We start from the raw sequence: 14,998 nt of genomic DNA on the forward strand, positions 1-14,998 counted from the left end.
AGAGTGAATTGCTTAATATCGATTATATTAAAGACGGTAAATTAATGGCCAAAATTTTATCGAAATGTATGGGAGCAAAAGAAATTTATTATTTAATTGATACTGGCGCCTGCTTTAACTTTCTAAGTTTGGAATTGGCAAAAGAGCTTGGGGCATCTTCAATAGATTATAATGATAATATAAAATTTGCTAGTTTTGATGGAATAGTATCCGACACAGTAGGTTCAATTCTAATTAACTTACATATTGGTAGGTCAACATACCCAATAAAATTTTATATAATTAAAACACTTAATGTCCCAGGAATTTTGGGGGCAGAATTTCTAAAGCAATACACAGTAAAAGTCGATAAATACTTTCAAAGCATATCCTTAAAAAGTCCAGTTAACGGAGAGGTCAATGAAAGTAATATTGAAAAATTACCTATTGATAGCAAGCAAACAACAAGCAAACATATTTTAACGTTGTAATGAATAAAAATTAAAATCTAATTTCTCAAACAATATTGAATAAAATAATACACTCCAGTGAAGATATTCATTTTAAAAAATTAGTGTAAAAATGTGTTCAAAAATAATGAAGCTCAACCTATTAGCAAGAATTTGTTATGATATAATGATAAAAAAATATTAAAATTGTTATGGTTGATAACAACATTTGTATGAATATACGATATTTTAATTGTTTCACGATCAGTGCAAATGAAGACAACCTTCAAAGCATCATAGTTCACTCCTCTGAAACTGCTTCATGCATATCATAAACCTTATCAAACAGTAAACACCGAAATTATAAACCTCCACATTCCTGCCTTTGGCTCGTCGAACCGAAAACAACTCTCTTAACGATGTCTTTATGTTGCGCCGTTAAAACTGGATCGATTTCCTGTTTCGCAGTGACACGTTGCTGTCTTCAGGAATGTTATTAACGCGTCTTCCCGCTCTCCCTTCCCCACACCGCTTCCTCACCCGTTATAAGGGGTTTTACGCACCGATAAACGGGTAGTATCCGGTTTCACACCATAAACGGTCGATGAGGGCGTACCCTTACAGAAGTGTCGCTTATTATGAGGGACAGGAGTGGAAAAAAAATACAAACCGCTACGATTACGATGGTGGATGGTGATAGAGTATAGAAACGCTTCTACTGCACAGGGGAAGTCGTCAAACCGATCTACATTTCCCAGCCCAATAGGAAATGCTTTCTTGAGACAATTAACAAACCTTCAACCAGGCAAGCTAAGGACACGTGTGATGTTTCATATCATATCTCGTACGATCAAGCCATCAGCGTGGAGTTTGGAGCGATAAATAAGGGACAATCAAATCACGGGCTGTACGGGCGTGCATGGCGTTTAATTGTTGCCCTGAACCACCCCCGAAAACGAGCGCCAACGGCTTATCGGTACGACATTGATTGAAGTTTCATATCTTCAATCCACCCTTGGGGACTGTCATCACCATCATCGGCTATCGATCGACCAACACAAAAACGCGAAGGCTGGAAGATCGGGAGATGATATCATCACCTTCCTGCGTCGCTTCATTAACGAGTCCCTTTCGGTGGGGCACCGCTGCACAGGGAGAATGTCCAGCCTGTACACAGGTTGTATACGAGGCTTTCGAGACATTTTTCGGCGTACAACCCACACATGGCGGTTCCCTGTTTCTTTTCCTACCGGTCGAAGTCGAAGTCATTCAAAAGATTCCCGAACCTCGGAGGCCCGTAACCTCGCATCACCTTCTCACATGGTGCTGGAAGGATGGAAAAGCGATGAAGGGTGCAATGTGGTGAACGCGCCTAATGCGCTTATAATTAACTGACCCGTTCGGGAGGTTTTTTTTTGGGAGTTGAAGTTTCTTTCTGCTTTCCTGTTCCACCGGCCTTTTTTGACAGTAAATCGAACCGGTCAATAATGGTGTGGCCTTTGAGGTTGCAGCACAGTGCGCCATGGGCCATGCCATGCAACTCGCGTCGGTTCATTCGTTTTGTTTACAGTGTGGTCAGAAACATTGTCTGCAGGAATAAGTTTAGTTGAGTAGTAGAATACTTTGGATTAATTTAAATATACTTCAATACTGAATTTATTTATTCTAATAATTTTGAAATGATCCCTATTCTTCAATTGAAATTGACGCGAACGCGAAAAATGTTAATATTGAAGTTTTTTTTCTAGGAGTTTAAGAATATCATAAACATAAAAAACAACTTCTAATTATGTGGAAGAGGATTGCAAAATTTCAGAAGAATGTATAAAAATCTCAAAATGATAAAGATTGTTTAGCTGTAATCGTCACAAGAATGACATCAGACGATCCAGGCCTTTAGTATAATTCACTTCTTTTGAGTCATAATTGACATATCCATGCTAAGGTCAGAACTTAAATCAAAATTCAAGTTATTCGAAATCGATCTTTTATACAACCATTTATTTCCCTGATGCACCTAAACTACTGTCATCTACTGTACTCGCCCAACAAATCCCCTATATCCAGTGTCCTCTAGATCCAGCATCAGGCTCGTTCAGCAACGTTCAGCAGGTTACTAGGGGAACCGCTTTCGTGCAAATAGGCTTACACAAAGTTTCGGTGATTATAGCACACGCTCCATTAACAAACTCCAGACACACAGGATGCCCGGACCAGGCATGGTTTGCTCCAACTCTATCCGAACACTCCATTGCTGTCGGCTAAAATCGAATCGGAAAACATAATCATTGACGAATGGAAGCGAAATCTCCACCCGACACTCGACACGACTCGCATGGACAAATTTGGGTGAAAATAGTGGGTCAGTTTTACTTTTTTTGTACGCGACCCCGGGGAGCTAGTCGCTAGCCGGCAAGCCGACAAACGTATGTCCAATTTTGGCAAATTCCTTCATCGTCCCCGGGGGTCATTTTTCTTGCAGCCAGCCGTCTGCGTCTAGCCAGCCGGGTCTGGCCGGGGTTGGCGGCGCTTTGTGAGAGTGATTAGAAGCGCTGATGGGGGACACAGACCACAGAGCAACAAACCGCGTATCGTTAGCCAGTTAGACAGGACGGTTTACGGGTTTTGGAAATTGATAGACTTTCCTTTTTTTGTCGGGTTCTCTTGGCTTTTGTTTTCGCCATGTCATCGCGAACGGGCAACTAGCTGCACACATGGCGGGATCGTTCGTTGGGCGTAGAAACTGCCCCACTCAACAGTTCTTGTTACAAAAGCGAAAGACTTCTGGGGGAGTTCCTTTCAAATGGGTGTATCGATAGTTGTGTTTGCTATGGTTGGTCTCTATCAGTTTAGTTCCCTTGTTGCATCATATTTCCGGAAAGTAGACCTAGATATATTGTCGGAATGTGCACATTCTTGGGGATCGTTTGAAAAAAGGTCCGTAATGGAAGATGTGGAACAACAACAAAAAAACGCACACCTTATCAACTTTACGCATTCCATCTGTCTAATTGCATTGGTTTTCGGTCCGGGCTTGGTTCGATTGCAACAAGTGCAGCCAAAAGTGGGCGTAGATAAGTATAATGGGCCAATCGCTGGCGATTGCATAAGAATTTTTGTAGTATCATGCCGTTCTATTAACATACTTAGATAGTGCCCAAGACTGAACACTGATTGCTTCATTTACCTACATCCGGTCGTTTCGTATTTTTGGAAGCAAAAGGCAGACAGACATTGAAGTCTTTCTCTTTCGCCCTGCTATGTTTGCTACACTTTGGACATTAAATATCAAACTGTAGCATAACAGTACGGTTGCTTTTCTAATTATTGCGGATCTCCGTACAGTCTGCCGCTTGCGGATATGGTAGCGTAAAAAGCAATTAAAATTAAACCAAAGAATAGAAGATACCAACCTTTACCTAACCTTTCTGAAGCGATTCATTTGGTTGTTTGGCTATTTTCTTCGCTCCACCCCAACGGAAGCCTATTATGTTGCCTTTCCTAACTGTACTCTTTATCATATTATCGTACCCGTAAACACTGCATCATAAATAACAGGGAAATAAAAGTGAAGGAAAATATGAAGAAGCAATTTATATCTGAGCGCCAATTATTACAGCTGGCCAAAGAATGCCCAGGCTCGGCTTCATTCTTACCATCCGACCATCCAACAATCCGAACAGTATCAAAAGCATCCGAAAGCGTTCACTTACGTTTATGTCTTCTTTGTTCTGCGCTTCCCCCTTCTGTGGATGCTCCCTCGGACTGCTTTCCCTATCGCTTTTCCAACCGATCGCTGCTCTTTCTTCTTGGTTGCGTCGCCCAACGATTCTGGAAAACCGCCCGAGATAGTGAACCATTCAGGGAAGCATAGGGGATTAAAAGCATAAGCAGAACGCTTTTCAGCGATAGATATGAATGAAGCGAAGGTGGCCTCGGCCGGGTCCACTAACCGGTCGATTTGAAACGGCTGGCAAGAAGAAGGAACGGTGGAAAAGAAAATCGAAAACATCGACGCACCTCAAAACGCACCAAACTCTGGAACGCACCAGTGCGAAGGGAAAAGAACGCAGCAAGGGAAGAGGGTGAGTAGAGTGGAAGAGAGTGCGGACGCGTGTTTGATAATCAAAGCATGTGTGCCGCACAGGTGTATACAAAAGGGAAGAGAAGTATGGCCCAACAGCGCGAGAGCGCAATGCTTGAATACGCACACACACACCGTGCGGCTTATGTTTGGCTCTCCTGCTTGGTAGAAGCATTCCACCGTATGCTGTATTTCTTTCATGCTGAGCATGGTAGGGCTGTGAATGTAATCGTGAGGAATTGTGAGCGAAGAGAGCTAGTGAACCACTATGGGAGAAAACCACTTTTCGGACAAAAGAAAATTCTATGTTCTTCTGTTATTTTATACTTTTCTAATGAGGAGTACTAGTCAATATCTTTGTTACTCTGTTCTGTCTGATAACTTTTGGTGTTTTCATAGTGGCTCTTTTCAAAAATATATTCTTGAAATAACTTCAATTATTAAGACTAAACCGTGGTTGATACTCAGCTTTTTTCATTAATCATTTACGTTCAAACTGTTTTAATTGAATGTTTTTAAACAATTATATTGATTATGCTGCGGTTCAAAATCTATCCCAAACATATAACAATATTTCATTTATATTTTATCTATTTTGATTGGAGCTTTTTGAATTTAAAATGATCCGTTGGCATATTAGTACGCCCTTGACTGCAGACTTTGTTTTCTGTTGAGAGTTTGGATAAACAATCGAATGGAAAGCAATAAAAGTACGGTACAGTGAATGAATGTATACCTAAACGTACATGAGGTTTCAATGTTAAATAATAAAGACAATGTTTCAGGAATGATTCAGAAAAGAGTATTTAGATTCACAGAATGAAACTTCTATTTTTCAGAGTCATAGAGTTTTTTTTTTTATTTTTCAATACTGTCAAGAAGTAAATTGTTTTTAAAATACAAAAACATATCGACGTCGAGAGTGCTTACAGGGTTTTCCAAGTCATATTCAAATGTGCACATAATTATTCACCACCTCCAAGATGTTTTTCAACAGCTGTCAAATGGTGTATTTGCTTCATCACGAAATTTCAGTTTTTACATATGATTTTCAATACATCACTAAGAACTGTCAAACTCAATGTTGCTCGAGACGTGTTGAAAATCATGCTGAAGAAATTTAAAAAGTTTGATGATGGAAATGAAATATCAGATTCATGTGGATTAACATCTTGAATAACAACGTTTAAATTGGAAACTGACTAGGAAACCCCTGTATAATGTAATCCGAAATGTAAAACTGGCGCGTTTTAAGCCCTAAATAGTTACGTCAAATAAATATAACTATAAAAGTTCACACTAAGAACTAGAACGCTTTGTTTTTTATTTGAAATATTCAACAAAAAACATCTCCAGATTGTTGTCTAATGATATGAATGACTGATGTACTGTCGTCATTCGTGTCTGGGAAAGCAATAACATAAAGTGATCATTAGCAGAACCTTTGCTATTACTAGAAAGTAAAATTATTCCAATGTTTCTGTCAATTTCAATTTTGACCATCAGGCCCATTCCGTCCAACCCGCCGTGCAAACGCAATTCCAGCCCTCTCGTGCGCACGGTGCGTCAAGTGTACGCGCTCGGGCTCGGCGGTTCTCAGAAGAGTTCGAAACGTTCGCCAGGACGGACTCGAATTTTTGCTTTCCGCGCGCGCGCACACGCTCGCCGACACTCATCTCCGATTCGAACGTGGCTCAGCAGCGGGCCACACATACGCGGGCCCTTCAAGCCACAGTTTTACGTTAGTGTATTTACGTTTGTTGTGAGTGTTTTTTTTTTCTACCATTCTCTACCGCTCACCATCTAACCACAGCGAAAGAGGTACGGTGCTTGTTTTTGTTCGTCAGGTTCGCCGTTTGTTGCGCGTGTTGTGCGCGCACTGTTGTGTTGTTTGTACAGTTTTGTTTTGATTTCGCGTTGCGCGTTGGGGGTTCGCGGGCAGGTTGCGGTTATCCATGTGTCGAGCCCTTCTGTGTAGCAGCGAGAGTGCAGTAGTGTACGTGTGTGCGCCGTACGAGAGTGTTTTGCGTCCGTCGTGTGTACCGTGCACATCGTGATGTCATTGCGCGGTTGCTTAAGTGGAGGGGAAAAATAGAATTAGAAAAAAAAGTCCAAATCCCCATCCCCATTCACTTAATACCACCGAGAACGTCAATATGTCAAACGTCGGCGAACTGTGGCTAAGCTAAGCAGCTAAAGGTGAACAGAAATAAACCTACTACTGTGGGTGGAGAGGAGTCACTGTTTACAAACGATCTTGTGCTGCTGGACGGGAAGTTCGTGCGTGAATCGATGCAAAGCACTCACGCGCCACCCTATGCGCCATACGTGAAAGTGAAAAGCGCATAAATTTCACCCTTTCCCGGGCCCGGGTCCCGGATGCTGTGGCAGTGACACAGTGACAATCAGGTTCGAAGGAATGGTCTCTGCTGCGTATGGCAGCATACGCATGCATGCCGTTTTGTTCGCGCTGTCGAATTCATCCCGGTTTTCGTGTTGGTGGTGGTGTGCATCGGGATATCGAAGGAGTGTATGGTTAAAAAACGGCAACAGCAACCGAAAACAAAACAAAAACCGAAAGCGATATTTATATTGGGGTGGGTTCCATTTGTGAAAGTATCCGTCACGCACAGGAATGTCGTTGTTCGGAGGGGTGGGAGAGCGTGCTTATGCGGCAGGCAGCAAGCACGTCAAGTGAGCTGCAACTGCGAGCAGCCGTTTTGTGATAGGGAGAATGCTTTTTTGCTTGCTAGACGAAAGAAAAGGGCGCGCATTCTTTGGCGGAGCTAAGCAACATTCGTTTACCTTTCGGCTTGGCGCCTGACTTGGGACCGATTTGTTGGTAACCACCGGGGTAGCTCATCCAAGTAGCTCTCTTCTAGCGACTCTGGTTGGCTGATTGACATTTATCGCGTGGTGCCGTAGCGTGCTAGTAGCAACAGGTACCTCACACAGCCCCACAGGCTGCAGCCACCGAAAGGGATGGTTGCCCTTTGTTTATGTGCAACGTGTGCACATACACACAAAAAGTACCGTACTCCCGTCAGCAGGCTGTGGGCTGTGCAAAGGTATGCTTTGTTCTTTGTGGACTGAGCACTGTCTTGTCTTGGTACAACTACTTCTGCTACTATCCGGCAGTGCGTTGGAGTGGGTTTTAAGTGGCCATTTCCGGTTCCGCGCTGGATAGCGCTTTGATAGCGCAAAAGGAAGGTAAACACGCAAATGCGCGCGCGAACGGCGAGAACGAAGAAGAGATTTCGACAGTTGTTTGTTGTTTGACAAAAAACCAACCGGTTGCCCTTTTCGGATATTGCTCCGTGCCATACCGTGTAGTGACATTCCAGTGAAACGGGATTTTAGTTTTGAGCTATTTATATGTGTGTTCTAATGTGTAAGTGTTTACTGAAACTGTTTGTATGAAAGTGCACCCGCTGTTGATGGTGGTAGTGGTGCTGATTGTGTCCAGTGTTTAGCCATGGTGCAGTAAGTGCAATTAAAATTAGAGCTGGTTCGAAACAATGAACACAAGTCGTGTTCACATTCTATTCGGTTGTGCTGCTCTTGGGCGCGAGAAGGTTGAAGGTCTTTGCCTTCCTGGTGAGCGAGTGGCTAGAAACAAGTAAAGGGATTGTGATCGCGTTCTAAGTGCGGTGTTCCACGAGACAACGCTCCATGGCATGGTCCTTCAGCGGGAGTACACAAAACATCGATGTATTTTTCTTTGCCTAAGACAACGGGCTGAAGCACTCCAAAAAATGGTAAGTACGCAATGTGTCACCCTTGGCTGTATGTCACCCTTGGCTGTATGTCACCCTTGCCGTACACAACCTTATCTGATAACTTAAGATTGTGCTCAACCGCGAGGAATCGACGGGGAAGGGTCCACCCACCGTCGTCTTAAATGAATTGTTTCAACAAAAGACTCACCAGCATGTTCCAGCGGCGTCTAATCTTAACTCTCTTGCTAATTGAATTCTTATCGGGGTTTTCGTTTTTTTGCGTTTGTTTCGTGCTGAGTGTCGTCGTCACGCGGTTCTGTGCACATTCCGACTGTGTGACAAATTGGGAACGCTCAGGTAACGCAAATAAATTAAACCGTTTCGTTCAAGTGTGACCGTTTTTTGATGCTAGTAATTCTTTGCGATTAACTTACGATTAGTTTAATCATTGAACTATAGCAAAATGACAGGAGAGTTTGTTACTAACGATACTTCAAAACCAAAATACATACAACGAGCTTGTTTTTGATAGGAAAAGGATTTGGATTTATGAATGAGATGGAATTCTAAACACGCTCTAATGGAATGCTTCAGTAGTACAGTTGTCAAGGGCAATGTTTAGTTCTACAATCGCATTGCCATCCTTACATCGAATCTCGTGAATGTTAGTACAACAAATTTTGAGCAGACAAAAATGGGAATTTCATGCATAAACACAATATAATTCAATAGTTTGGCAGAGTGAAACAAATAAATAAATTGCACTGAAGATAACTATAAAACAAAATTGTATCATTATCCCTTCAGACATAGAGCATTGAGCAGGCAAAATTGGTTAATTCCTTTCCCCGAGTGACATAATTTCCTGCTATCAAAGTCGCTCAGTCTCTCTGTCTCTCTCGCTGCCCAAGGGGGGCACATTTTGTCCTATTTAAGGACGCACGCTGGTAAAAGTTGTTTCTTTTTGTGTGTATGCGAGAGAGTGTGGTTTCCCGCACCGAATCCCGTACACCTTTTACCAACATTCAAGGAGATTCCAAGTGATAAAGTTTCGCGCCTTCTCGAGTTCCCGATAATTGGCACTTCTCAACGTAGGGGTGTTTGGAGCATGGAATGCTAAAACAAGCATTCACTAGCGTCTTTTGATAAAGTCAAATACAGAGGAGCAATTGCAGTGGATAAAGGTTTAGGTAAAATTATTTTTTGTTTCCCAAACGACTCTTCTAAAGAAAAACGACCGAAAAACGTAACGCCTTTCTTATGTGTGACAGGTTCTCAGCATAGCAGCATGTTTGCTGTCTTCTTTTCCATGCGTTTGAAACACTCCACACTGTCAAACCATGTTCGGTCATCTTTGCCTTTGCTTTGCGAAGGTGCGTGAGTTGTTTTGCGGACCGAAGCATGATAAATGGGGAGGAAAGGATTAGAGGCACGACCAAATTATGCGTAACCTGATGGTGTGGAGGATGTGTCAGCTCTCTGTGTCTGGTTTTGTTGGAAGAAAAGATGACGAAGAATAAGAAAAACAAACCTCGAGCATCACCAGACACAGGTGGCAGATGGACAGGAACGCACACATTATATGCCCAAAATATTTTATCAATGATTTCATCGCAAAACTTGTTCTTTCCTTTTACGTAGGAGTCGGTTGATAAAAACCCAAAATATGCGCTTACCCCTTTCCCGCGGGATGAGATTATTTGCAACCCATACGATGTTTCGGGAGTTTTTTTTCTCGAGGACTCGGATTAGCCAGTGCAGAATTGTTTTTAATTAAAATTTTCCAAAATGGCATTTAAGTTCCTGCCCTGTCCAAAACCTTCCCAAAAGGAAGGATGAAATGGAGGGCTGTCGGACGGCTGTTATTCCAGTTTGGTACGACCGGGATTGGACGTGGATAGGATGTTATTTTTATTTTTAAAAGTTTAAAAATAATTGACCACTCGCGAGACTTTTCTTCCACCCTTCCGTTTGTCCGTCCTTCAACATTAATTTAAGTAAACCCTCTGGCTTGCGGTGCAGCCTGTCGGTGCAATTTACGGTGCGTGATGTTTAACACCGAAATTCACGTAGATTTTCCGTACCGCCTACCCCTGCGCTAGTGATTTCAGCATCGTAATAAAGAAACCTTCCCTTCCCCAGGGACACAGCGAATGCAGCGACTGTGAGCTCTTTAAGCCTTACTTTTTTAATGCTGCGCGAAGAAAACTTCACCCGTGTCTCAGATTATTTAATTTGAAGAAATGAATGCTGAAAGTAAGGGAGGAGGACATACAAAAAAAACTAAAGCAACGATCAACCTGTTCCATGTTGCCTTCCATTCCTCACTTCTCCCCCCCCACACATACACCTAGTTGTCAAACAACCTGTTTCGCTTCGGTAGTTTTGGGGTGTCGAGAGAGTGTCCAACCCTCGTAGTCACTGATCGAGTCGGTTGTAATTTTTAAACCAATTTTTTTTTCTTCAAAACCTCTTCTTTCGAAACGCGCGAAGATTTTATCTCACATGCGATCGCTCGCTCGCAGCAGGGCAGTATGTCTCTTGCGAGACGTCGGTTGGTTTGTAGGTCGTCGCCAACGGAAAGGGAATGGAGCATATTTGTGGCTACGTTTTTTCATTTATTGTTCCGCAATCTCAACCCAAATGTGAGGCACACTGTAGGAGCATAGCTTATCGGCAGGTATCGAGACACTATCGAGTCAAACATTGGCTAATCCACTCTGTCATCCCGCGATAGAAGACACCAGAGCCACGATTCCGCTTATCGTAGTTGGATGGCAGGGTATGATTGAGCGATCACTCGGTACACTACTCGGCATGATCGATTAAGCATAACTCGCGTGTTTTTCAGGGTGTGGTGTCCCGCTGCCACAATGTCACAAATGGTGCTTCACAGATGGGCAGGAATGGAATGTTTCGTACATATTTACTGACGTGATTATCAATAAGCTCTTAACTGCCACGGTCACAACAGCGGCGCGCGGGGCAGAGATAACCTTGCCGTGGTGATGTTTTCCTTTCTCACAGCGTCGTCTCACAGTGACGACTTTTCGTGTGTTCTTACTTTATGCTAATTGGCTTCGCGTATCATCTTTCTTGGCGCGCCGTTCCGCGCCCGTATGATCGATCGAACGAAATTGGCCCGCAAATCGCACGTCGCGCGCTCGCGCTCGTTTTTGTGTGTTGCGGTGTGCAGAGCAAACAGCGACGCTCCAATGTTTGCGCGGGCGATCGCGGGAAACTAATTTCTGCCATTTATTACACACGAAAAAATGTCGCGCCTGGGTGTGGTCAGGGCTTGGAAAGCTTTTTTTGTGTGTGTATGTGTTGTATTTCATGGCAAATTGGCAAACTTTTGCCTAGGGTCGTCGTGTGGGAAGCGACAACATCAATTGATATTTGAGGTTTTTTGACACGTTAAATCTACGTTTTTGATATTTTTTTAGTAAACCTAACTTATGAACAGCTTGTCAAATATTGTATTGAATAAAGCAACGAAATTTTGAATATATAAATGTATTACAATTAATAAATTCCAGTTATTTCTTCCATAAGGTGAAAACATACGCTATCTTGTTTATATTTTTTCACTCTTGCATTATCCAGCACATCAGGCTTATCGGGCTCTGATTCGATAATCAAAAAGGCATTAGCGGCCGAGCCCGCGTGGGGTACAATAATTCGCAAAGCCCTCAATGCGCCGCACCAGTGCCAATCAAAATTCATCACGAGCCAACGGCCATACCACCGGCACAAAACATAACGAAAAAAACAAACCGGCACACAGCGACATCAAAGCCGCACACTGCATATTAATTAGTGCATTACGATGAGGTGTGGGCGTGTGTATGTGTGTGTGTGTTGGTGTGATAAAGATAGGCGGCAAATAAAACAATACCCGTGTGCCTCCACATGCCCCCCTTCCCCCGGCGTAATGCATTCACACGCAATCGCAATTTCTTGGCCGCGCTTTCTTCGGCGCGGAACTAATTTTGCCACATTTCACCTGCATGCGGCCGGCCGCCGTGTGGCGATGCTATTTATGAAAGCACTTACTGCCACGACCATATAAACACTTACTAAACGAGAGCTCATCGAAGGTGTTTTCGCGGCCCGAACCGCGTGCGGCGATTAGTACCGGAACGATGGGTAATCTGGCCTGGTCCGGCAGTTCCGCCCGGGATGTCGGATTTATTTGCAGATTTCACGCCTCGATCTAGCAAGTTCACAAGTAGGTTGAAAGTTGGTGGATGTGTGCTTGTTTTCGGGGGAAAACATGACAGTCGCTGGGACGGCTTGTAAATGAATAAATGCATTACGATGTTTGATTGGCTGGATTTTTTGGCCTAGCTGGATGGTTGCTTTTCACCCCCAAAAGCGAACACTTGTGAGTTGTGCTTTTCATTGGCATCAATTTCACTCCGCCGATTGAGTGGTTGCTTTCCGATTCAATTGTGTGTTTTTTGGTGTTTGTTTCCGGAGCATGTGAATTGTTACATGAGGGCATATCAATTAACCATACCAAAAAGTGGCACCGGTAGAAAGATTCAATATACGCTTGTATGCAAAGGCTTTAATGTAACAGGTTGAGTGTTGGTAATTATAAGCCTTATGTCTTTGTTAGTTGGGCCGGTCTGGTGGTACATTCGTCAACTTGTACGAATCAACAACATCATTGGTTCAAGCCCCGAATAGACCGTGTCTCCATACGTAGGACTTGACTATCCAGCTTTGGTAACAATAAGTCACTGAAAGCCAAGTCCACTTCACCAGTGGATTACAGGCAGGCAAGAAGCCCTTGCTAGTTCCTATCAAATACTTCGACATTTTGATAACTTCGGCTACTTATCTCTGAATGTATAATTTTGCTCTGATCAGTTAAATAAAACTATCTCAAAAAATGAGTTCAAGTTTGAAGAATTCGAGAGTATGTTGATAGTTTTAAGTTATCAAATGGCAGTTGGTAACCCATGATTCTCCATTAATTTGCTGGTAATTCAAAGATAATGCAGCAGTTATGGTTTTTACTTTTCTTTACTATTTATACCAAATTATGACATTTTTTTTTGATGAAAAATCCTTATTGTTCGTAATTGCTCCTCAAATACTGTTGTACAAATGTTACGATTATCTGGCCAAAATAAATAAATTAACAGAAAGTGGTGAGCTCTTCTTCTTAATAATTAATGTGGTTAGCCGAAGCTTGTCCATTTATCCAATTTTTGACGATTTAAATGAACGACATTTGGCATGAAAGGTGAATACTTAACATTGGACCTTCTGATAAGTGCTCCTTGATATTGCAATATAACACATTACGTTCAGGGACTCAAGGGAAATAAGCTTGGCAATGCCTTGAATAACACTCTGAAGAAGCTGCTTCTACGTAAAACAATATTGCTGAGCTTTTTTTTTCGAGAAAGAGAAAATAAGCAAACGAATCAGCCATACAACTCACGTGGCCATTTGATCGATCTTTCATTGGATTTGATGCGGTGCTCTAACGACCTGCAGTGGAATCGGCAATGAGGCCAGCACTGTTTTTTGTCTGTTTCAGTTGACACGTTCGGACCGATTTCCGATATGGCTTCGAAGCCCACTTCCACCGTGGTGCTGCAAAAACAATCCTCAAAACAGCAACCAGCAGACACTCGGGGGCACTTAGTATTGCTAGCGTATTTTCGGTCACCCAGCACACTAAGTAAATCCACAAGCCCCTTCGATGGGTAACCCTTGCGGGTTGTGGGAGGTACGCACGATCCCGATTTGCCGATGCAGAAAATAAACTCGAACGCGGTCAGCCGCGCGCTTTCAACCATATCCTGGTCACCTGGCACAGCGGAAGCGCCGTGAACCTCCTTAGCGGGCGTCGTGTGTGTGTGTGTGTTTGCAATACTGCGGGTGTGGAAGGAGAAAGTGTAACTGAATATAAATGATGCTCGCGCGTATTTTTCGGTTTTTTGTGTGCGTTGTGTGTGCTTTTTTTGTTGTTGGTACCAACGCGCTCGATATGTCGATGCAGCGTTGGGTTGGCGGTGGCGGTTATAATTTAGTTTTCGTACGCGTGCACCGTGCGCCAAAATGTGTGAAAGTTTTTTAGGCGAAAGCTTGGCTCGGCGGTGGTGGTCGGCAGGCAAAACTAAAATCGAAGTCACGTGCGTGCGTGCCCGAGAGAGCACGCGGTGCGCATTTGGCGCAGTTGGCGCACATTTAGTTTGATCGTTTATGGATTTAGCAAAACAAAAGCAAAAACACACACATTAAACATTAAGATCGGCGACCGGCGCGGGTGCATGTGTACTCAATAGAAAATGGATTGGCTCTGGTTTTAGTACCAGTGTGACCGAAATTTAGTACTCATTTCGAAAACCAAACACGGATGTTTACTTTGAAACAGGTCGTTTCCAATAACTTGTTTTATGTTTAACTCTTTTTTACTATTTTTTTATAAACGGTGTTCTGTTGTGCTTGTGCATTCTTAACTACAAACACAAACTCACTAGTTCCGCTTGAAAGTTTGCATGTTTACTACTAACAAAACAAACAACATAATTACATAAAAAAGGCTTTTAATTTCTGAAGAGTTTGAATTTCCCTTGAAAAATCTGCATCGAATTGATTTTCGCACCGTTATAATTTGTTGATTTTATTTGATTACCTAATGCCCTGTCTATTCATTCGCTTGTGTCGTTGAACTGTTCATTGCCGGTAGCTCCAATTTGCACATTCAGTTTTCTCAGCATAAAAAAAAACCACTCTAGTCTCAG

At 42.8% G+C, this 14,998-nt stretch overlaps 1 protein-coding gene across 3 annotated transcripts in view; it reads left to right on the plus strand.

Annotated features, from left to right (window-relative positions):
* The first annotated feature begins 6,093 nt into the window (after nt 1-6,093).
* LOC121596143 (rho GTPase-activating protein conundrum) overlaps nt 6,094-14,998 on the plus strand; it is a 56,862-nt gene continuing 47,957 nt past the window's right edge. For 2 of the 3 annotated variants that reach the window (XM_041920822.1, XM_041920821.1), the window contains exon 1: nt 6,094-6,333. The gene's annotated coding sequence lies outside the window, so the exon portion shown is untranslated. The remainder of the gene's footprint in view (nt 6,334-14,998) is intronic. The other variant, XM_041920823.1, reaches the window with a different exon arrangement.

The sequence above is a fragment of the Anopheles merus genome, chromosome 3R (genome assembly GCF_017562075.2).
Source record: "Anopheles merus strain MAF chromosome 3R, AmerM5.1, whole genome shotgun sequence".
NCBI classification, from domain to species: Eukaryota; Metazoa; Arthropoda; class Insecta; order Diptera; family Culicidae; genus Anopheles; species Anopheles merus.